The sequence below is a fragment of the Acipenser ruthenus genome, chromosome 24, assembly GCF_902713425.1.
Source record: "Acipenser ruthenus chromosome 24, fAciRut3.2 maternal haplotype, whole genome shotgun sequence".
NCBI lineage: Eukaryota > Metazoa > Chordata > Actinopteri > Acipenseriformes > Acipenseridae > Acipenser > Acipenser ruthenus.
In genome coordinates this window covers 11,345,903-11,368,744 of record NC_081212.1, presented here as the reverse complement: position 1 = coordinate 11,368,744, position 22,842 = coordinate 11,345,903, and the positions used below count along the sequence as shown (strand labels likewise).

General features: G+C 39.2%; 13 non-coding genes across 13 annotated transcripts; all 13 read right to left on the bottom strand.

Moving 5' to 3' along the window:
- Positions 1–2,850: 2,850 nt before the first annotated feature.
- Positions 2,851–2,924, bottom strand: trnat-ugu (transfer RNA threonine (anticodon UGU)). The gene has a single exon. It is a non-coding gene; the product is annotated as a tRNA-Thr (tRNA).
- A 1,088-nt stretch (positions 2,925–4,012) lies between these two features.
- Positions 4,013–4,086, bottom strand: trnat-ugu (transfer RNA threonine (anticodon UGU)). The gene has a single exon. It is a non-coding gene; the product is annotated as a tRNA-Thr (tRNA).
- A 1,106-nt stretch (positions 4,087–5,192) lies between these two features.
- On the bottom strand, positions 5,193–5,266 carry trnat-ugu (transfer RNA threonine (anticodon UGU)). Its single transcript has one exon. It is a non-coding gene; the product is annotated as a tRNA-Thr (tRNA).
- A 1,083-nt stretch (positions 5,267–6,349) lies between these two features.
- On the bottom strand, positions 6,350–6,423 carry trnat-ugu (transfer RNA threonine (anticodon UGU)). The gene has a single exon. It is a non-coding gene; the product is annotated as a tRNA-Thr (tRNA).
- Positions 6,424–13,152: 6,729 nt separating this feature from the next.
- Positions 13,153–13,226, bottom strand: trnat-ugu (transfer RNA threonine (anticodon UGU)). The gene has a single exon. It is a non-coding gene; the product is annotated as a tRNA-Thr (tRNA).
- A 1,045-nt stretch (positions 13,227–14,271) lies between these two features.
- Positions 14,272–14,345, bottom strand: trnat-ugu (transfer RNA threonine (anticodon UGU)). The gene has a single exon. It is a non-coding gene; the product is annotated as a tRNA-Thr (tRNA).
- Positions 14,346–15,436: 1,091 nt separating this feature from the next.
- On the bottom strand, positions 15,437–15,510 carry trnat-ugu (transfer RNA threonine (anticodon UGU)). The gene has a single exon. It is a non-coding gene; the product is annotated as a tRNA-Thr (tRNA).
- Positions 15,511–16,612: 1,102 nt separating this feature from the next.
- Positions 16,613–16,686, bottom strand: trnat-ugu (transfer RNA threonine (anticodon UGU)). Its single transcript has one exon. It is a non-coding gene; the product is annotated as a tRNA-Thr (tRNA).
- A 1,083-nt stretch (positions 16,687–17,769) lies between these two features.
- trnat-ugu (transfer RNA threonine (anticodon UGU)) lies at positions 17,770–17,843 on the bottom strand. The gene has a single exon. It is a non-coding gene; the product is annotated as a tRNA-Thr (tRNA).
- A 1,099-nt stretch (positions 17,844–18,942) lies between these two features.
- On the bottom strand, positions 18,943–19,016 carry trnat-ugu (transfer RNA threonine (anticodon UGU)). Its single transcript has one exon. It is a non-coding gene; the product is annotated as a tRNA-Thr (tRNA).
- Positions 19,017–20,107: 1,091 nt separating this feature from the next.
- trnat-ugu (transfer RNA threonine (anticodon UGU)) lies at positions 20,108–20,181 on the bottom strand. The gene has a single exon. It is a non-coding gene; the product is annotated as a tRNA-Thr (tRNA).
- A 1,095-nt stretch (positions 20,182–21,276) lies between these two features.
- Positions 21,277–21,350, bottom strand: trnat-ugu (transfer RNA threonine (anticodon UGU)). The gene has a single exon. It is a non-coding gene; the product is annotated as a tRNA-Thr (tRNA).
- A 1,091-nt stretch (positions 21,351–22,441) lies between these two features.
- trnat-ugu (transfer RNA threonine (anticodon UGU)) lies at positions 22,442–22,515 on the bottom strand. The gene has a single exon. It is a non-coding gene; the product is annotated as a tRNA-Thr (tRNA).
- Positions 22,516–22,842: the final 327 nt, after the last annotated feature.

The window sequence follows — 22,842 nt, the reverse complement described above, 5'->3', positions numbered from 1 at the left end:
TGAATTTATTTTACTTTCATCACCTGCTGTTGGATTTAACTCTACAGCCTCAACCACACTCTCTGTTTGTTTGACCTCTACAGATTTAACAATACTCTCAGTTTGTTTGAGCTCTACACACTCAGACGTATTCTGTATCATTTTACTGCAACCTGCTTCCACAGCGCTGTCTACATCAAGAGCTGACTGTTTTTCAGCGCTAGTTGTTGCCGTCTCTCTGCTCTGTTTTCCAGTCACTGCCAGCTCTCCTACATTCACCTCAGTACTAGCTTCTTGTTCCAGTCTCTCATCCCCCTCACATCCAGTTTCTGTCTGTCGGCTACTTTCGTTACCTGCATCTGCAGAATTATTAGAGCCGTTCCCAATTTCTTTCCCCTCCTCTCTCCTCTCTGTTTCTTTATGCTCACTCTTTTTCCCCTTGTCCTGTTCCGCCGTGCTAGCCTCATTTTCAGGACAGTTTTTAACAACATGCCCCTCTTTCCCACAACCAAAACACCTCATGACATCTGTAGTCGCAAAAATAATATAACTATTCTCGTCTATTTTAAATTTGAGGGCTACGTTCAACTCCTGACTCATGTCATTTAAAATCATGTTAACTTGCCTGCGGAAAGAAACGATGTGTTTCAGCTTCGGAGATTTACACCCCAAGGGGATTCTCTTCGGACTCGAAACAATTTTCCCGTGTCTAGAGAGAGCATTCTCTAACACGTCATTCTTTAAAAAAGGGGGAACATTTGAAAGAATTACTTTTCTGGATGGTAAAACCAGAGGTAACACGGTAATAAATGTCTCATTTACCACAATTCCCTTTTCAACAGCTTTAGTAACGAGATTGATTTCATTCAGAAAAGCAACAATTGAACCATTCATTCGAGATGCAGACTTGATATTCTCGCATCCGACAACTTCACCTAACGCTAAAACACATTGCTCCAATGACACAAACCCCTCCGTTATGATCTTTACTCCATGACGGCGACTTAACTTTTCAAAAGAAAAGTTTGTGGGAGCTTCTCTCCCCCCGGAACTGGCCATACTGTCCTATTCAAGCTGACAAAAGTCAGCTAAATTTTTGAAAACACCCAAAATAAATAAACCTAAATAACACTTATATCCCAAAAAAAAGAAAAAACACATATCACTCACCTACTCTCTCCACAACCCCTCCTGCAGCAGCACACACCCCTCACACTCCCAGCATGCACCAACAGACAGAACAGGTAGATAGATAGATAGATAGATAGATAGATAGATAGATAGATAGATAGATTGATTGATTGATTGATTGAATGAATGAAACCAGAAAGGGCTGGGTGATGGAAGAGTGAAATGTGTTTTTTTTAATGTGATTGCTGCATGGAGGACGAGGTGGCCGAGTGGTAAAGGCCATGCCTTGCACTGTGCTCTGTACGCGCAGGTTTAAATCCCATCCCCGTCATTTTTTGGCTCGTTTTCCTCCGTGGCCTTGGCTCCGTCTACCTCAACTTTGCCGTGCCGGTCATAACGGTACAGGGCTCTGTGGCGCAGTGGATAGCATGTTGGACTTTTAGGCTGGTTGTGTGGTGTGATTCAAAGGTTGCGGCTTTGAGTCCCGCCAGAGTCGTGAATGTTTATGTGTGTTTTTTTGGATTAATTAGTTGTGTTTTTTTTTTTAGAAGAAGAAGACGGTATGCATTTAGCTTTGGGACAAGAATTAAAAGAGGCACTGCTGGGATTCGAACCCAGGATCTCCTCTTTAAAAGACAGGTGCTTTAACCAACTAAGCCACAATGCCCCACACGTGCCAACTGCTCGATGGCTCCTCCAGGTGCTCTATGTGGTGCACTTGTTTTGTGTGTCGTACTTATACGGCAGGATGCTGCAGTTGTGAGTTGGAGGCTCCCCGGGAGCTGCTTTTTCAAAACTTGCAATCTGGATACAAATGATCTGGATTTGTAATCCTATATTTTGTGATTGAGATTACTTTTTAAAATGCTGGACTTTTTAATCGCAGTTATTCATAATATGGATAATCCAGCAGTGACATTTTCTGAACAAATGGATCAAAATGATCCAGATTACAAGTTTTGAAAAACCGGCTCGTGGTGCATATCTCTTTTGTGTCTCCCTCTGGTCCTGTAATTTTGATTGATTTAGCTTCAATGACAACATTAATCATGTGAAACGGAGGAGATAAGAAGACTTTTTTTGTAATGGTATGGCTAATAGATGGATGGATAGAGAGGAGAGAGTTAAAAAATAATATTTATTTTTAGAAATCAAAATATAGAAAGAGAGAGAAAAAAATATATATATACAGTGTATTTATAATTAAAAATCAAAAGTTAGATAGAGATGAATAAAATAAATAATATTGACAATTATAAATCAAAAGATTGATAGATAGATAGATAGATAGATAGATAGATAGATAGATTGATTGATTGATTGATTGAATGAATGAAACCAGAAAGGGCTGGGTGATGGAAGAGTGAAATGTGTTTTTTTTTAATGTGATTGCTGCATGGAGGACAAGGTGGCCGAGTGGTAAAGGCCATGCCTTGCACTGTGCTCTGTACGCGCAGGTTTGAATCCCATCTCCGTCGTTTTTTGGCACGTTTTCCTCCGTGGCCTTGGCTCCGTCTACCTCAACTTTGCCGTGCCAGTCATAACGGTACAGGGCTCTGTGGCGCAGTGGATAGCATGTTGGACTTTTAGGCTGGTTGTGTGGTGTGATTCAAAGGTTGCGGGTTTGAGTCCCGCCAGAGTCGTGAATTTTTATGTGTGTTTTTTTGGATTAATTAGTTGTGTTTTTTTTTTTAGAAGAAGAAGACGGTATGCATTTAGCTTTGGGACAAGAATTAAAAGAGGCACTGCTGGGATTCGAACCCAGGATCTCCTGTTTACAAGACAGGTGCTTTAACCAACTAAGCCACAATGCCCCACACGTGCCAACTGCTCGATGTCTCCTCCAGGTGCTCTATGTGGTGCACTTGTTTTGAGTGTCGTACTTATACGGCAGGATGCTGCAGTTGTGAGTTGGAGGCTCCCCGGGAGCTGCTTTTTCAAAACTTGCAATCTGGATACAAATGATCTGGATTTGTAATCCTATATTTTGTGATTGAGATTACTTTTTAAAATGCTGGACTTTTTAATCGCAGTTATTCATAATATGGATAATCCAGCAGTGACATTTTCTGAACAAATGGATCAAAATGATCCAGATTACAAGTTTTGAAAAACCGGCTCCTGGTGCATATCTCTTTTGTGTCTCCCTCTGGTCCTGTAATTTTGATTGATTTAGCTTCAATGACAACATTAATCATTTGAAACGGAGGAGATAAGAAGACTTTTTTTGTAATGGTATGGCTAATAGATGGATGGATAGAGAGAAGGAGAGAGTTAAAAAATAATATTTATTTTTAGAAATCAAAATATAGATAGAGAGAGAAAAAATATATATATATACAGTGTATTTATAATTAAAAATCAAAAGTTAGATAGAGATTAATAAAATAAATAATATTGACAATTATAAATCAAAAGGTAGATAGATAGATAGATAGATAGATAGATAGATAGATAGATAGATAGATAGATAGATTGATTGATTGATTGAATGAATGAAACCAGAAAGGGCTGGGTGATGGAAGAGTGAAATGTGTTTTTTTTAATGTGATTGCTGCATGGAGGACAAGGTGGCCGAGTGGTAAAGGCCATGCCTTGCACTGTGCTCTGTACGCGCAGGTTTGAATCCCATCTCCGTCGTTTTTTGGCACGTTTTCCTCCGTGGCCTTGGCTCCGTCTACCTCAACTTTGCCGTGCCGGTCATAACGGTACAGGGCTCTGTGGCGCAGTGGATAGCATGTTGGGCTTTTAGGCTGGTTGTGTGGTGTGATTCAAAGGTTGCGGGTTTGAGTCCCGCCAGAGTCGTGAATGTTTATGTGTGTTTTTTTGGATTAATTAGTTGTGGTTTTTTTTTTAGAAGAAGAAGACGGTATGCATTTAGCTTTGGGACAAGAATAAAAAGAGGCACTGCTGGGATTCGAACCCAGGATCTCCTGTTTACAAGACAGGTGCTTTAACCAACTAAGCCACAATGCCCCACACGTGCCAACTGCTCGATGTCTCCTCCAGGTGCTCTATGTGGTGCACTTGTTTTGTGTGTCGTACTTATACGGCAGGATGCTGCAGTTGTGAGTTGGAGGCTCCCCGGGAGCTGCTTTTTCAAAACTTGCAATCTGGATACAAATGATCTGGATTTGTAATCCTATATTTTGTGATTGAGATTACTTTTTAAAATGCTGGACTTTTTAATCGCAGTTATTCATAATATGGATAATCCAGCAGTGACATTTTCTGAACAAATGGATCAAAATGATCCAGATTACAAGTTTTGAAAAACCGGCTCCTGGTGCATATCTCTTTTGTGTCTCCCTCTGGTCCTGTAATTTTGATTGATTTAGCTTCAATGACAACATTAATCATGTGAAACGGAGGAGATAAGAAGACTTTTTTTGTAATGGTATGGCTAATAGATGGATGGATAGAGAGGAGAGAGTTAAAAAATAATATTTATTTTTAGAAATCTAAATATAGATAGAGAGAGAAAAAAATAAATATATACAGTGTATTTATAATTAAAAATCAAAAGTTAGATAGAGATGAATAAAATAAATAATATTGACAATTATAATTCAAAAGATAGATAGATAGATAGATAGATAGATAGATAGATAGATAGATAGATAGATAGATAGATAGATAGATAGATAGATTGATTGATTGATTGATTGATTGAATGAATGAAACCAGAAAGGGCTGGGTGATGGAAGAGTGAAATGTGTTTTTTTTAATGTGATTGCTGCATGGAGGACGAGGTGGCCGAGTGGTAAAGGCCATGCCTTGCACTGTGCTCTGTACGCGCAGGTTTGAATCCCATCCCCGTCGTTTTTTGGCACGTTTTCCTCCGTGGCCTTGGCTCCGTCTACCTCAACTTTGCCGTGCCGGTCCTAACGGTACAGGGCTCTGTGGCGCAGTGGATAGCATGATGGACTTTTATGCTGGTTGTGTGGTGTGATTCAAAGGTTGCGGGTTTGAGTCCCGCCAGAGTCGTGAATGTTTATGTGTGTTTTTTTGGATTAATTAGTTGTGTTTTTTTTTAGAAGAAGAAGACAGTATGCATTTAGCTTTGGGACAAGAATTAAAAGAGGCACTGCTGGGATTCGAACCCAGGATGTCCTGTTTACAAGGCAGGTGCTTTAACCAACTAAACCACAATGCCCCACACGTGCCAACTGCTCGATGTCTCCTCCAGGTGCTCTATGTGGTGCACTTGTTTTGTGTGTCGTACTTATACGGCAGGATGCTACAGTTGTGAGTTGGAGGCTCCCCGGGAGCTGCTTTTTCAAAACTTGCAATCTGGATACAAATGATCTGGATTTGTAATCCTATATTTTGTGATTGAGATTACTTTTTAAAATGCTGGACTTTTTAATCGCAGTTATTCATAATATGGATAATCCAGCAGTGACATTTTCTGAACAAATGGATCAAAATGACCCAGATTACAAGTTTTGAAAAACCGGCTCCTGGTGCATATCTCTTTTGTGTCTCCCTCTGGTCCTGTAATTTTGATTGATTTAGCTTCAATGACAACATTAATCATGTGAAACGGAGGAGATAAGAAGACTTTTTTTGTAATGGTATGGCTAATAGATGGATGGATAGAGAGGAGAGAGTTAAAAAATAATATTTATTTTTAGAAATCAAAATATAGATAGAGAGAGAAAAAAAAATATATATACAGTGTATTTATAATTAAAAATCAAAAGTTAGATAGAGATGAATAAAATAAATAATATTGACAATTATAAATCAAAAGATAGATAGATAGATAGATAGATAGATAGATAGATAGATAGATAGATAGATTGATTGATTGATTGATTGATTGAATGAATGAAACCAGAAAGAGCTGGGTGATGGAAGAGTGAAATGTGTTTTTTTTAATGTGATTGCTGCATGGAGGACGAGGTGGCCGAGTGGTAAAGGCCATGCCTTGCACTGTGCTCTGTACGCGCAGGTTTGAATCCCATCCCCGTCGTTTTTTGGCACGTTTTCCTCCGTGGCCTTGGCTCCGTCTACCTCAACTTTGCCGTGCCGGTCCTAACGGTACAGGGCTCTGTGGCGCAGTGGATAGCATGTTGGACTTTTCGGCTGGTTGTGTGGTGTGATTCAAAGGTTGCGGGTTTGAGTCCCGCCAGAGTCGTGAATGTTTATGTGTGTTTTTTTGGATTAATTAGTTGTGTTTTTTTTTTAGAAGAAGAAGACGGTATGCATTTAGCTTTGGGACAAGAATTAAAAGAGGCACTGCTGGGATTCGAACCCAGGATCTCCTGTTTACAAGACAGGTGCTTTAACCAACTAAGCCACAATGCCCCACCCGTGCCAACTGCTCGATGTCTCCTCCAGGTGCTCTATGTGGTGCACTTGTTTTGTGTGTCGTACTTATACGGCAGGATGCTGCAGTTGTGAGTTGGAGGCTCCCCGGGAGCTGCTTTTTCAAAACTTGCAATCTGGATACAAATGATCTGGATTTGTAATCCTATATTTTGTGATTGAGATTACTTTTTAAAATGCTGGACTTTTTAATCGCAGTTATTCATAATATGGATAATCCAGCAGTGACATTTTCTGAACAAATGGATCAAAATGATCCAGATTACAAGTTTTGAAAAACCGGCTCCTGGTGCATATCTCTTTTGTGTCTCCCTCTGGTCCTGTAATTTTGATTGATTTAGCTTCAATGACAACATTAATCATGTGAAACGGAGGAGATAAGAAGACTTTTTTTGTAATGGTATGGCTAATAGATGGATGGATAGAGAGAAGGAGAGAGTTAAAAAATAATATTTATTTTTAGAAATCAAAATATAGATAGAGAGAGAAAAAAAAATATATATATACAGTGTATTTATAATAAAAAATCAAAAGTTAGATAGAGATGAATAAAATAAATAATATTGACAATTATAAATCAAAAGATAGATAGATAGATAGATAGATAGATAGATAGATACTTACTTTTTAAATAACATTTATTTACAACAGAGTATAAACTTTTACATTACAATAAATTCTACAAAAAATTCATATATTTAGAACAAGTTCATCAGACTCTTCATCCACCTCACAGAGCACTCCATTAAAACACCATATAATTTCAAATTTTAATAAATCGTGCATCATTTTATAAAAATTAAATTCAACACCTATACGTTCCCTAACTAGCTTTCGAAACACTTTAACCAAGTCTTGACTGTTTTTATCAATTTCACTGCTCCTACTTTTTAAAATGGCCAATTTAGCTTGACCTAACATAAAATTAGCCAACTGAAACACAAACTTTTTACTCTTTGCATATGTGACCCCAAAAATAAAAACCGTCTTCGTGAACTCCAAACCCAGCTTTAAAAAGAGGTTGTTTAAAAAAACAAACAATGGATCCAATCTTTGACATTCCATGTAGCAGTGAAAAACAGTCTCTCTTTTGCTGCAGAAAGGGCACTTGTCATTCACCTCCGGATTTAGTATTGTTATAAAAGCATTAACAGCCAGAATGGTATGCAAGAGTCTCCATTGTAAGTCACCAGATCTTTTACCAAGGGGAGGTTGGTATAAAGCTCTCCAGGCTGGCTTGTCCTCCTCTCCAGCTCCCAGCCGCTCTCTCCAATGCGTGTCCGGTAGAACTTTAAGCACATCTTGGAACTTTACTTTCACACACATTTGATATGCTTTTTTCCCCTCCAATAGGGAAAAGTGGCATCTACACAAGTCCTTCACTTTTAAAATCTTGCCACTCTCCTCCTCAAAATTACTAATAGCAGGAGAGATTAGCAAGGAAGGAAACGGAGCCTGCTGAGGGATTCGATGCTCACTAAAAACACTCTCCAGTGCCTCTCGCCACTCTGGGAGCAGAGCTTCATTCAGCTGTGACAGGTAAACGCCTGCCACACGTACAGACCGCATGGCCAGAGCATTGGCTAAACATTCTGGGTCCTTCCAAGCACATTTTTCTGTGTCTATTAGATCATAGATCCTCACAAGTTTAGCCCTAATAAGGGAATCATTAACCGATTTGAAACTATAAATGAAACTAAATTGTGGATTTAACACCAAAGGCTGTTGTAGAACCCAAAAGGGGTCTAAAGAAAACTCATACTCGGCCTTTAGTGCACCCCAAGCCCTCAGCATGCTCCTGTAAAACAGAGGAAGACACGACAAATTAATTTGACCAACATCCATAAATAGCAAATTAAAATCAAAACCAAACCCCCCAACCTGACGAAAGAAAGACAACGCCAGTCCTCTCCAAGGCAACTCTACCGGTGAATAAAACAATTTTTGCAACGTTTGCAGTCTGAAAGCAGCTGTCCTGCACTCAATATTAATGAATCCTTGCCCACCCTCATCCAATGGCAAATGCAACACACACTGCCTCAACCAGCAATATCCATTCCAAAAAAACTCCAAAAGCAGGGATTGGATCTGTTTCAACAACATTTTTGGAGGCTCCACACAAATTAACTTATGCCAAAGACTGGAGGCGACTAAATTATTTACCACTAAAACTCTTCCTCTAAAAGACATTTGAGGAAGCAGCCACCTCCACCTCTGCAAACGTCCTTTTATATTTTCCAAAACCCCTTCCCAATTTTGCCTTTCCATTTTCTCATTGCCCATAAAAATTCCCAAATACTTGAAACCTTCTCGGGTCCACTGCAGTCCATCAGGCAATACCAATGACTTGAATCTTTTTTCTTCCCCAACCTGCACAGCACTGCTCTTACTCCAATTTACTCGTGCAGACGAAACCTTTTCAAAGATTTTCTGGGTCTCAACTAGCACTTTTATGTCTTCTTGACTACTTATAAACAACATAATATCGTCAGCATAAGCTGACAGCTTAATTGACTGATTGCAGTTTGGAATATCTAAGCCTGTCAAAACACTTCTTAACCTACTCAAGAAAGGTTCAATTGATAGTGCGTATAACATACCAGATAGTGGGCATCCTTGTCTAATTCCTCTCTGAATTTTAAAAGGTGCAGTAAGTCCTCCGTTTATTTTAATCAAACTGAAAACGTTACAATAGAGCGATCTTATTTTACTAATGAAATTAGAGTTAAGACCAAAAGCAGCGAGGACCTTCCATAAATACTGGTGGTCGACTCTATCAAAAGCCTTTTCCTGATCTAACAAAAAAAGACCAGTACTAAAGCCAAACAATTTTGAGGCTGCCAATATGTCCCTGACCAAAAAGATATTATCAAAAATGGATCTATTTGGGATGCAATAAGTTTGATCAGGGTGCACCACAGTCTCGATCACTGTACTCAGTCTGTTGACTAGAGCTCTAGAAAGAATTTTATATTCGGAGCACAACAGTGACACAGGTCTCCAATTTTTTATGTCGCAAAGATCACCTTTCTTTGGAAGGAGCGTGATAACTGCTCTCCTGCAGCTTAGCGGCAGCTCTCCTTGCTCAAAACTCTCTTCAAAAACTTCAGCAAGATCATATTTCAACAGTTGCCAAAAACTTTTATAAAACTCCACGGGCAAGCCATCAATGCCAGGAGCTTTGCCCTGATTCAGCCCTTGCAGAGCAACAGTAAGTTCTTCGATAGACAGGGCACTCCCCAGCCCTTCATTAGCCTCCTCAGGCAAACACGTCATGCCCTGCAGGAAACCCTGCACCTCCTCAGGCTCAGCCCCAGCCTCCGCTGCAAATAAACCTGAGTAGAACTGGACAGCGTGCCTCCTGATCTCCTCCGGGTCTCTCAGCTCCACTCCGTCCGGCCTCCTTAGACAATGAATTGCCTTCCTTTGGCTACTTTTTTTCTCCAAACTGAAAAAAAACTGAGTAGGTGCGTCCATCTTCGTCAGCCCCTGCACCCTAGATCTCACCAGTGCTCCTTTCACTTTTACATCCAAAAGATTTGCAATTAATTTCTTTTTGTACTTTAATTTTTCAATTAGATTATCATTTTGCTTGGAGTCTAGAGCTCTCTGGAGCTCTAAGACATCCCGCTCCAGCTCCTGCAGAGACTCATTTACCCTCTTTGTAACGTTTTCATTGTACTGTTGACAGAATGTTTTTATTTGAACTTTACCTACGTCCCACCATTGTCTAAGATTTGAAAAGGAACCTTTATCATCCCTCCATGTTTTCCAAAAGAAATTAAAACATTTGATAAAATGCAAATCATTTAACAAACTAGTGTTGAATTTCCAATAGGAACGACTGCGTTTAACATTAGGCAATAAAACAGAAAGGAATACAAGGTTGTGATCAGAAAAGGTAGAAGGAGAGATGCTACATTGTTTTATCAGATTAAAATGCTCTTTGAAAACATAAATCCGATCTAATCTCGCCATTGAGATGTGACTCTTACTGTACTTAACCCAAGTATATTGTCTTTTATTTGGATGCACACTTTTCCACACATCAATTAAATCAATCTTTTTTAATATAACTGATAATTCTCTTGCAGACTTAAGGTGTGGCTCAGGATGATTTCTGTCCATTTTACAATGAGCAGTACAATTAAAGTCCCCTGCTAAAAACAAAACCTCATCAGACGTGCATTCTACTAAAACCTCGTCCAGAATTTTGAAAAATTCCAACCTCTCTTTTCCATCATTGGGGGCATAAATATTAATAAATACAAAGGATTGTCCTTCTACTACAGCTTCTATTTTAAGCATCCGACCTTTTACCAGTTCAGTAAAGTCCACAGACTCAGGTTTAAAATGTTCCTTAAACAAAACTGCCACCCCAGCACTCACATTAGATCCATGACTAAAGAACATTTGCCCTTTCCATTCCTTTTCCCACTCTGACTGGGTTTTGAAATCACAATGAGTTTCTTGTAAGAAAATGACATCCAGTTTTTTCTGGTTCAAATATTCAAAAACAGAAGCCCTCTTAAAACTGTCTCTACAACCATTTATGTTAATGGTCCCTAACAGAAAAGTCATCATTGGGATAGAAAAAAAAACTAACAATATTTGAAAAAAAACCACGGAGTTTACCATTTTTATTTTTGATTAAGTTTACCACGAACTCTAATCAAACAATTCTTTAAACACCAGCGTTCTTGATCTGTAAAATTTGACCCAGAGGACTTCTTTACCAGATAAGCCGCTGAGTTCACAAACAAACTTAAATCAGGAAAAAAATCCTCCACATCAACTTTTCTCCTTCCCTTTGTCAACAGTAAAAACTCTCTTATGTCTTGCTCACCATACCCGCTCTTTAACAAAATGGATTCAGAGCATTGAGAGGAGTCGGTTAACACAGCCTCCTCCTCCTCCTCTCTCTCTGACTCTGAATTACTTTCATGTATGGTGCTGGCAACCAAAACACTCCAGGGCTTTTGCCCCTCCTTTTTAGGAGGTTGTTCTTTTCCCCTTGTTTCTACTTCCTCTATATTTTTCCTTTTTAATAATTTTTTCCTCTTTTTTCCTGGAGTCTTAAATCCAACATTATCATTCATATTCTCACTCATTTCCATTGCCAAACTGCTTACTTCAGAAACATTCTCCGATGCACTCTCCCCTAGACGCTCGGTTTTATTTCCACCCGCACCCTGATTGTCCTCTCTTACTTCTCCAGTCTCTGCTTCTCTCATACTATCCGTATCATTAACAGTACCACTTTCAATCTGTTGTTTTTCGTTACCATCACTACTGGTATTCTTAATTTCCTTCTCGCCAGTTTTACTCTCTGTTCCGCTCACCTCCACACCAACACTCGTCCCAGCCACCTCTCCATCATTTTCAGCGCTCACATTCCCTCTCTCTATACCCCCACTCTCTGTTTCAACATCAACATTACTCGGCTCCGTGGATTTCAAGTTCACCGCTACTTTCTCGCTCACCTCTCCCCCTTCTCTCTCCTCTCTATCTTTTGTTTTCGGGCAATTTTTAACTAAATGTCCATCCGCCCCACAATTGAAACATTTCATCGTTTCTGAAGTAGCAAAAATCACGTAGTCACAACCATCCACTTTAAACTTTAAAACAATGTTAAGTTCCTCACTCCCTTTATTCAGAACCATAAACAACTGTCTCCTGAAGGAGACCACATGTTGTAATAATGGAGATTTACAGCCCAACGGGATTCTTTTTGGGGCTGAAACAATTTGCCCATGTCGAGACAATTCATTTATAATTAGTGCATTTTTAAGGAAAGGTGGAACGTTTGATATGATTATTTTCCTCGCTGGTGTCACTAATGGCGTCACTGCAACCAGAGAATCATTCAAAATAATTCCATTTTCTACTACTTTATTCACTAGATCAGTTTGACTTAAAAACGCCACGACTGATCCATTCATTCTAGATGCAGACTTTATATTGTCATAACCGACTACTTTCCCAATCGCTAACATGCACTTCTCTATAGGAACAAAACCTTCCGTAGCTATTTTAACTCCGTGCTTACGAGTTAAACTCTCAAGGGGGAAAACCCCCCCTGAGCCAGCCATGCTGACCGCAAAAGACAAACTTCTTTAATTTATTTAACAAACAAAACCAAATAACTATTCACATTAACAAACACATATAAAAAAGAAAGAAAAACGAAACACCTACTTTCAATCCACTCCACCTCACTCACTCCACTCTCCCAGCATGCATCACACTAGACAGAACAGATAGATAGACAGATAGATAGATAGATTGATTGATTGAATGAATGAAACCAGAAAGGGCTGGGTGATGGAAGAGTGAAATGTGTTTTTTTTAATGTGATTGCTGCATGGAGGACAAGGTGGCCGAGTGGTAAAGGCCATGCCTTGCACTGTGCTCTGTACGCGCAGGTTTGAATCCCATCTCCGTCGTTTTTTGGCACGTTTTCCTCCGTGGCTTTGGCTCCGTCTACCTCAACTTTGCCGTGCCGGTCATAACGGTACAGGGCTCTGTGGCGCAGTGGATAGCATGTTGGACTTTTAGGCTGGTTGTGTGGTGTGATTCAAAGGTTGCGGGTTTGAGTCCCGCCAGAGTCGTGAATGTTTATGTGTGTTTTTTTGGATTAATTAGTTGTGTTTTTTTTTTTAGAAGAAGAAGACGGTATGCATTTAGCTTTGGGACAAGAATAAAAAGAGGCATTGCTGGGATTCGAACCCAGGATCTCCTGTTTACAAGGCAGGTGCTTTAACCAACTAAGCCACAATGCCCCACACGTGCTAACTGCTCGATGTCTCCTCCAGGTGCTCTATGTGGTGCACTTGTTTTGTGTGTCGTACTTATACGGCAGGATGCTGCAGTTCTGAGTTGGAGGCTCCCCGGGAGCTGCTTTTTCAAAACTTGCATTCCGGATACAAATGATCTGGGCTTTTTAATCGCAGTTATTCATAATATGGATAATCCAGCAGTGACATTTTCTGAACCAATGGATCAAAATGATCCAGATTACAAGTTTTGAAAAACCGGCTCCTGGTGCATATCTCTTTTGTGTCTCCCTCTGGTCCTGTAATTTTGATTGATTTAGCTTCAATGACAACATTAATCATGTGAAACGGAGGAGATAAGAAGACTTTTTTTGTAATGGTATGGCTAATAGATGGATGGATAGAGAGAAGGAGAGAGTTGAAAAATAATATTGATTTTTAGAAATCAAAATATAGATAGAAAGAGAAAAAAAATATATATATACAGTGTATTTATAATTAAAAATCAAAAGTTAGATAGAGATGAATAAAATAAATAATATTGACAATTATAAATCAAAAGATTGATAGATAGATAGATAGATAGATAGATAGATAGATAGATAGATAGATTGATTGATTGATTGATTGATTGATTGAATGAATGAAACCAGAAAGGGCTGGGTGATGGAAGAGTGAAATGTGTTTTTTTTTAATGTGATTGCTGCATGGAGGACAAGGTGGCCGAGTGGTAAAGGCCATGCCTTGCACTGTGCTCTGTACGCGCAGGTTTGAATCCCATCTCCGTCGTTTTTTGGCACGTTTTCCTCCGTGGCCTTGGCTCCGTCTACCTCAACTTTGCCGTGCCGGTCATAACGGTACAGGGCTCTGTGGCACAGTGGATAGCATGTTGGACTTTTAGGCTGGTTGTGTGGTGTGATTCAAAGGTTGCGGGTATGAGTCCCGCAAGAGTCGTGAATGTTTATGTGTGTTTTTTTGGATTAATTAGTTGTGTTTTTTTTTTTAGAAGAAGAAGACGGTATGCATTTAGCTTTGGGACAAGAATAAAAAGAGGCACTGCTGGGATTCGAACCCAGGATCTCCTGTTTACAAGACAGGTGCTTTAACCAACTAAGCCACAATGCCCCACACGTGCCAACTGCTCGATGTCTCCTCCAGGTGCTCTTTGTGGTGCACTTGTTTTGTGTGTCGTACTTATACGGCAGGATGCTGCAGTTGTGAGTTGGAGGCTCCCAGGGAGCTGCTTTTTCAAAACTTGCAATCTGGATACAAATGATCTGGATTTGTATTCCTATATTTTGTGATTGAGATTACTTTTTAAAATGCTGGACTTTTTAATCGCAGTTATTCATAATATGGATAATCCAGCAGCGACATTTTCTGAACAAATGGATCAAAATGATCCAGATTACAAGTTTTGAAAAACCGGCTCCTGGTGCATATCTCTTTTGTGTCTCCCTCTGGTCCTGTAATTTTGATTGATTTAGCTTCAATGACAACATTAATCATGTGAAACGGAGGAGATAAGAAGACTTTTTTTGTAATGGTATGGCTAATAGATGGATGGATAGAGAGAAGGAGAGAGTTAAAAAATAATATTGATTTTTAGAAATCAAAATATAGATAGAGAGAGAAAAATATATATATATATATACAGTGTATTTATCATTAAAAATCAAAAGTTAGATAGAGATGAATAAAATAAATAATATTGACAATTATAAATCAAAAGATAGATAGATAGATAGATAGATAGATAGATAGATAGATAGATAGATAGATAGATAGATTGATTGATTGATTGAATGAATGAAACCAGAAAGGGCTGGGTGATGGAAGAGTGAAATGTGTTTTTTTTTAATGTGATTGCTGCATGGAGGACAAGGTGGCCGAGTGGTAAAGGCCATGCCTTGCACTGTGCTCTGTACGCGCAGGTTTGAATCCCATCTCCGTCGTTTTTTGGCACTTTTCCTCCGTGGCCTTGGCTCCGTCTACCTCAACTTTGCTGTGCCGGTCATAACGGTTCAGGGCTCTGTGGCGCAGTGGATAGCATGTTGGGCTTTTAGGCTGGTTGTGTGGTGTGATTCAAAGGTTGTGGGTTTGAGTCCCGCCAGAGTCGTGAATGTTTATGTGTGTTTTTTTTGATTAATTAGTTGTGTTTTTTTTTTTAGAAGAAGAAGACGGTATGCATTTAGCTTTGGGACAAGAATAAAAAGAGGCACTGCTGGGATTCGAACCCAGGATCTCCTGTTTACAAGACAGGTGCTTTAACCAACTAAGCCACAATGCCCCACAATGCCCCACACGTGCCAACTGCTCGATGTCTCCTCCAGGTGCTCTATGTGGTGCACTTGTTTTGTGTGTCGTACTTATACGGCAGGATGCTGCAGTTGTGAGTTGGAGGCTCCCCGGGAGCTGCTTTTTCAAAACTTGCAATCTGGATACAAATGATCTGGATTTGTAATCCTATATTTTGTGATTGAGATTACTTTTTAAAATGCTGGACTTTTTAATCGCAGTTATTCATAATATGGATAATCCAGCAGTGACATTTTCTGAACAAATGGATCAAAATGATCCAGATTACAAGTTTTGAAAAACCGGCTCCTGGTGCATATCTCTTTTGTGTCTCCCTCTGGTCCTGTAATTTTGATTGATTTAGCTTCAATGACAACATTAATCATGTGAAACGGAGGAGATAAGAAGACTTTTTTTGTAATGGTATGGCTAATAGATGGATGGATAGAGAGAAGGAGAGAGTTAAAAAATAATATTTATTTTTAGAAATCAAAATATAGATAGAGAGAGAAAATATATATATATATACAGTGTATTTATAATTAAAAATCAAAAGTTAGATAGAGATTAATAAAATAAATAATATTGACAATTATAAATCAAAAGGTAGATAGATAGATAGATAGATAGATAGATAGATAGATAGATAGATAGATAGATTGATTGATTGATTGATTGATTGAATGAATGAAACCAGAAAGGGCTGGGTGATGGAAGAGTGAAATGTGTTTTTTTTAATGTGATTGCTGCATGGAGGACAAGGTGGCCGAGTGGTAAAGGCCATGCCTTGCACTGTGCTCTGTACGCGCAGGTTTGAATCCCATCTCCGTCGTTTTTTGGCACGTTTTCCTCCGTGGCCTTGGCTCCGTCTACCTCAACTTTGCCGTGCCGGTCATAACGGTACAGGGCTCTGTGGCGCAGTGGATAGCATGTTGGGCTTTTAGGCTGGTTGTGTGGTGTGATTCAAAGGTTGTGGGTTTGAGTCCCGCCAGAGTCGTGAATGTTTATGTGTGTTTTTTTTTATTAATTAGTTGTGTTTTTTTTTTTAGAAGAAGAAGACGGTATGCATTTAGCTTTGGGACAAGAATAAAAAGAGGCACTGCTGGGATTCGAACCCAGGATCTCCTGTTTACAAGACAGGTGCTTTAACCAACTAAGCCACAATGCCCCACAATGCCCCACACGTGCCAACTGCTCGATGTCTCCTCCAGGTGCTCTATGTGGTGCACTTGTTTTGTGTGTCGTACTTATACGGCAGGATGCTGCAGTTGTGAGTTGGAGGCTCCCCGGGAGCTGCTTTTTCAAAACTTGCAATCTGGATACAAATGATCTGGATTTGTAATCCTATATTTTGTGATTGAGATTACTTTTTAAAATGCTGGACTTTTTAATCGCAGTTATTCATAATATGGATAATCCAGCAGTGACATTTTCTGAACAAATGGATCAAAATGATCCAGATTACAAGTTTTGAAAAACCGGCTCCTGGTGCATATCTCTTTTGTGTCTCCCTCTGGTCCTGTAATTTTGATTGATTTAGCTTCAATGACAACATTAATCATGTGAAACGGAGGAGATAAGAAGACTTTTTTTGTAATGGTATGGCTAATAGATGGATGGATAGAGAGAAGGAGAGGGTTAAAAAATAATATTTATTTTTAGAAATCAAAATATAGATAGAGAGAGAGAAAAAAAATATATATACAGTGTATTTATAATTAAAAATCAAAAGTTAGATAGAGATGAATTTAATAAATAATATTGACATTTATAAATCAAAAGATTGATAGATACATAGATAGATAGATAGATAGATAGATAGATAGATTGATTGATTGATTGAATGAATGAAACCAGAAAGGGCTGGGTGATGGAAGAGTGAAATGTGTTTTTTTTAATGTGATTGCTGCATGGAGGACGAGGTGGCCGAGTGGTAAAGGCCATGCCTTGCACTGTGCTCTGTACGCGCAGGTTTAAATCCCATCCCCGTCATTTTTTGGCTCATTTTCCTCTGTGGCCTTGGCTCCGTCTACCTCAACTTTGCAGTGCCGGTCATAACGGTACAGGGCTCTGTGGCGCAGTGGATAGCATGTTGGACTTTTAGGCTGGTTGTGTGGTGTGATTCAAAGGTTGCGGCTTTGAGTCCCGCCAGAGTCGTGAATGTTTATGTGTGTTTTTTTTATTAATTAGTTGTGTTTTTTTTTAGAAGAAGAAGACAGTATGCATTTAGCTTTGGTACAAGAATTAAAAGAGACACTGCTGGGATTCGAACCCAGGATCTCCTGTTTACAAGACAGGTGCTTTAACCAACTAAGCCACAATGCCCCACACGTGCCAACTGCTCGATGTCTCCTCCAGGTGCTCTATGTGGTGCACTTGTTTTGTGTGTCGTACTTATACGGCAGGATGCTGCAGTTGTGAGTTGGAGGCTCCCCGGGAGCTGCTTTTTCAAAACTTGCAATCTGGATACAAATGATCTGGATTTGTAATCCTATATTTTGTGATTGAGATTACTTTTTAAAATGCTGGACTTTTTAATCGCAGTTATTCATAATATGGATAATCCAGCAGTGACATTTTCTGAACAAATGGATCAAAATGATCCAGATTACAAGTTTTGAAAAACCGGCTCCTGGTGCATATCTCTTTTGTGTCTCCCTCTGGTCCTGTAATTTTGATTGATTTAGCTTCAATGACAACATTAATCATGTGAAACGGAGGAGATAAGAAGACTTTTTTTGTAATGGTATGGCTAATAGATGGATGGATAGAGAGAAGGAGAGAGTTAAAAAATAATATTTATTTTTAGAAATCAAAATATAGATAGAGAGAGAGAAAAAAATATATATATACAGTGTATTTATAATTAAAAATCAAAAGTTAGATAGAGATGAATTTAATAAATAATATTGACATTTATAAATCAAAAGATTGATAGATAGATAGATAGATAGATAGATAGATAGATAGATAGATAGATAGATAGATAGATAGATAGATAGATAGATTGATTGATTGATTGAATGAATGAAACCAGAAAGGGCTGGGTGATGGAAGAGTGAAATGTGTTTTTTTTAATGTGATTGCTGCATGGAGGACGAGGTGGCCGAGTGGTAAAGGCCATGCCTTGCACTGTGCTCTGTACGCGCAGGTTTGAATCCCATCCCCGTCGCTTTTTGGCACGTTTTCCTCCGTGGCCTTGGCTCCGTTTTGCCGTGCCAGTCATAACGGTACAGGGCTCTGTGGCGCAGTGGATAGCATGTTGGACTTTTAGGCTGGTTGTGTGGTGTGATTCAAAGGTTGCGGCTTTGAGTCCCGCCAGAGTCGTGAATGTTTATGTGTGTTTTTTTTGATTAATTAGTTGTGTTTTTTTTTTTAGAAGAAGAAGACGGTATGCATTTAGCTTTGGGACAAGAATAAAAAGAGGCACTGCTGGGATTCGAACCCAGGATCTCCTGTTTACAAGACAGGTGCTTTAACCAACTAAGCCACAATGCCCCACACGTGCCAACTGCTCGATGTCTCCTCCAGGTGCTCTATGTGGTGCACTTGTTTTGTGTGTCGTACTTATACGGCAGGATGCTGCAGTTGTGAGTTGGAGGCTCCCCGGGAGCTGCTTTTTCAAATCTTGCAATCTGGATACAAATGATCTGGATTTGTAATCCTATATTTTGTGATTGAGATTACTTTTTAAAATGCTGGACTTTTTAATCGCAGTTATTCATAATATGGATAATCCAGCAGTGACATTTTCTGAACAAATGGATCAAAATGATCCAGATTACAAGTTTTGAAAAACCGGCTCCTGGTGCATATCTCTTTTGTGTCTCCCTCTGGTCCTGTAATTTTGATTGATTTAGCTTCAATGACAACATTAATCATGTGAAACGGAGGAGATAAGAAGACTTTTTTTGTAATGGTATGGCTAATAGATGGATGGATAGAGAGAAGGAGAGAGTTAAAAAATAATATTTATTTTTAGAAATCAAAATATAGATAGAGAGAGAGAAAAAAATATATATATATAGTGTATTTATAATTAAAAATCAAAAGTTAGATAGAGATGAATTTAATAAATAATATTGACATTTATAAATCAAAAGATTGATAGATAGATAGATAGATAGATAGATAGATAGATAGATAGATAGATAGATAGATAGATAGATAGATTGATTGATTGAATGAATGAATGAAACCAGAAAGGGCTGGGTGATGGAAGAGTGAAATGTGTTTTTTTTAATGTGATTGCTGCATGGAGGACGAGGTGGCCGAGTGGTAAAGGCCATGCCTTGCACTGTGCTCTGTACGCGCAGGTTTGAATCCTATCCCCGTCGCTTTTTGGCACGTTTTCCTCCGTGGCCTTGGCTCCGTTTTGCCGTGCCAGTCATAACGGTACAGGGCTCTGTGGCGCAGTGGATAGCATGTTGGACTTTTAGGCTGGTTGTGTGGTGTGATTCAAAGGTTGCGGCTTTGAGTCCCGCCAGAGTCGTGAATGTTTATGTGTGTTTTTTTTGATTAATTAGTTGTGTTTGTTTTTTTAGAAGAAGAAGACGGTATGCATTTAGCTTTGGGACAAGAATAAAAAGAGGCACTGCTGGGATTCGAACCCAGGATCTCCTGTTTACAAGACAGGTGCTTTAACCAACTAAGCCACAATGCCCCACACGTGCCAACTGCTCGATGTCTCCTCCAGGTGCTCTATGTGGTGCACTTGTTTTGTGTGTCGTACTTATACGGCAGGATGCTGCAGTTGTGAGTTGGAGGCTCCCCGGGAGCTGCTTTTTCAAAACTTGCAATCTGGATACAAATGATCTGGATTTGTAATCCTATATTTTGTGATTGAGATTACTTTTTAAAATGCTGGACTTTTTAATCGCAGTTATTCATAATATGGATAATCCAGCAGTGACATTTTCTGAACAAATGGATCAAAATGATCCAGATTACAAGTTTTGAAAAACCGGCTCCTGGTGCATATCTCTTTTGTGTCTCCCTCTGGTCCTGTAATTTTGATTGATTTAGCTTCAATGACAACATTAATCATGTGAAACGGAGGAGATAAGAAGACTTTTTTTGTAATGGTATGGCTAATAGATGGATGGATAGAGAGAAGGAGAGAGTTAAAAAATAATATTTATTTTTAGAAATCAAAATATAGATAGAGAGAGAGAAAAAAATATATATATACAGTGTATTTATAATTAAAAATCAAAAGTTAGATAGAGATGAATTTAATAAATAATATTGACATTTATAAATCAAAAGATTGATAGATAGATAGATAGATAGATAGATAGATAGATAGATAGATAGATAGATAGATAGATAGATTGATTGATTGATTGATTGATTGAATGAATGAAACCAGAAAGGGCTGGGTGATGGAAGAGTGAAATGTGTTTTTTTTAATGTGATTGCTGCATGGAGGACGAGGTGGCCGAGTGGTAAAGGCCATGCCTTGCACTGTGCTCTGTACGCGCAGGTTTGAATCCCATCCCCGTCGCTTTTTGGCACGTTTTCCTCCGTGGCCTTGGCTCCGTTTTGCCGTGCCAGTCATAACGGTACAGGGCTCTGTGGCGCAGTGGATAGCATGTTGGACTTTTAGGCTGGTTGTGTGGTGTGATTCAAAGGTTGCGGCTTTGAGTCCCGCCAGAGTCGTGAATGTTTATGTGTGTTTTTTTTTATTAATTAGTTGTGTTTGTTTTTTTAGAAGAAGAAGACGGTATGCATTTAGCTTTGGGACAAGAATAAAAAGAGGCACTGCTGGGATTCGAACCCAGGATCTCCTGTTTACAAGACAGGTGCTTTAACCAACTAAGCCACAATGCCCCACACGTGCCAACTGCTCGATGTCTCCTCCAGGTGCTCTATGTGGTGCACTTGTTTTGTGTGTCGTACTTATACGGCAGGATGCTGCAGTTGTGAGTTGGAGGCTCCCCGGGAGCTGCTTTTTCAAAACTTGCAATCTGGATACAAATGATCTGGATTTGTAATCCTATATTTTGTGATTGAGATTACTTTTTAAAATGCTGGACTTTTTAATCGCAGTTATTCATAATATGGATAATCCAGCAGTGACATTTTCTGAACAAATGGATCAAAATGATCCAGATTACAAGTTTTGAAAAACCGGCTCCTGGTGCATATCTCTTTTGTGTCTCCCTCTGGTCCTGTAATTTTGATTGATTTAGCTTCAATGACAACATTAATCATGTGAAACGGAGGAGATAAGAAGACTTTTTTTGTAATGGTATGGCTAATAGATGGATGGATAGAGAGAAGGAGAGAGTTAAAAAATAATATTTATTTTTAGAAATCAAAATATAGATAGAGAGAGAGAAAAAAATATATATATACAGTGTATTTATAATTAAAAATCAAAAGTTAGATAGAGATGAATTTAATAAATAATATTGACATTTATAAATCAAAAGATTGATAGATAGATAGATAGATAGATAGATAGATAGATAGATAGATAGATAGATAGATAGATAGATTGATTGATTGATTGATTGAATGAATGAAACCAGAAAGGGCTGGGTGATGGAAGAGTGAAATGTGTTTTTTTTAATGTGATTGCTGCATGGAGGACGAGGTGGCCGAGTGGTAAAGGCCATGCCTTGCACTGTGCTCTGTACGCGCAGGTTTGAATCCCATCCCCGTTGCTTTTTGGCACGTTTTCCTCCGTGGCCTTGGCTCCGTTTTGCCGTGCCAGTCATAACGGTACAGGGCTCTGTGGCGCAGTGGATAGCATGTTGGACTTTTAGGCTGGTTGTGTGGTGTGATTCAAAGGTTGCGGGTTTGAGTCCCGCCAGAGTCGTGAATGTTTATGTGTGTTTTTTTTGATTAATTAGTTGTGTTTTTTTTTTTAGAAGAAGAAGACGGTATGCATTTAGCTTTGGGACAAGAATAAAAAGAGGCACTGCTGGGATTCGAACCCAGGATCTCCTGTTTACAAGGCAGGTGCTTTAACCAACTAAGCCACAATGCCCCACACGTGCCAACTGCTCGATGTCTCCTCCAGGTGCTCTATGTGGTGCACTTGTTTTGTGTGTCGTACTTATACGGCAGGATGCTGCAGTTGTGAGTTGGAGGCTCCCCGGGAGCTGCTTTTTCAAAACTTGCAATCTGGATACAAATGATCTGGATTTGTAATCCTATATTTTGTGATTGAGATTACTTTTTAAAATGCTGGACTTTTTAATCGCAGTTATTCATAATATGGATAATCCAGCAGTGACATTTTCTGAACAAATGGATCAAAATGATCCAGATTACAAGTTTTGAAAAACCGGCTCCTGGTGCATATCTCTTTTGT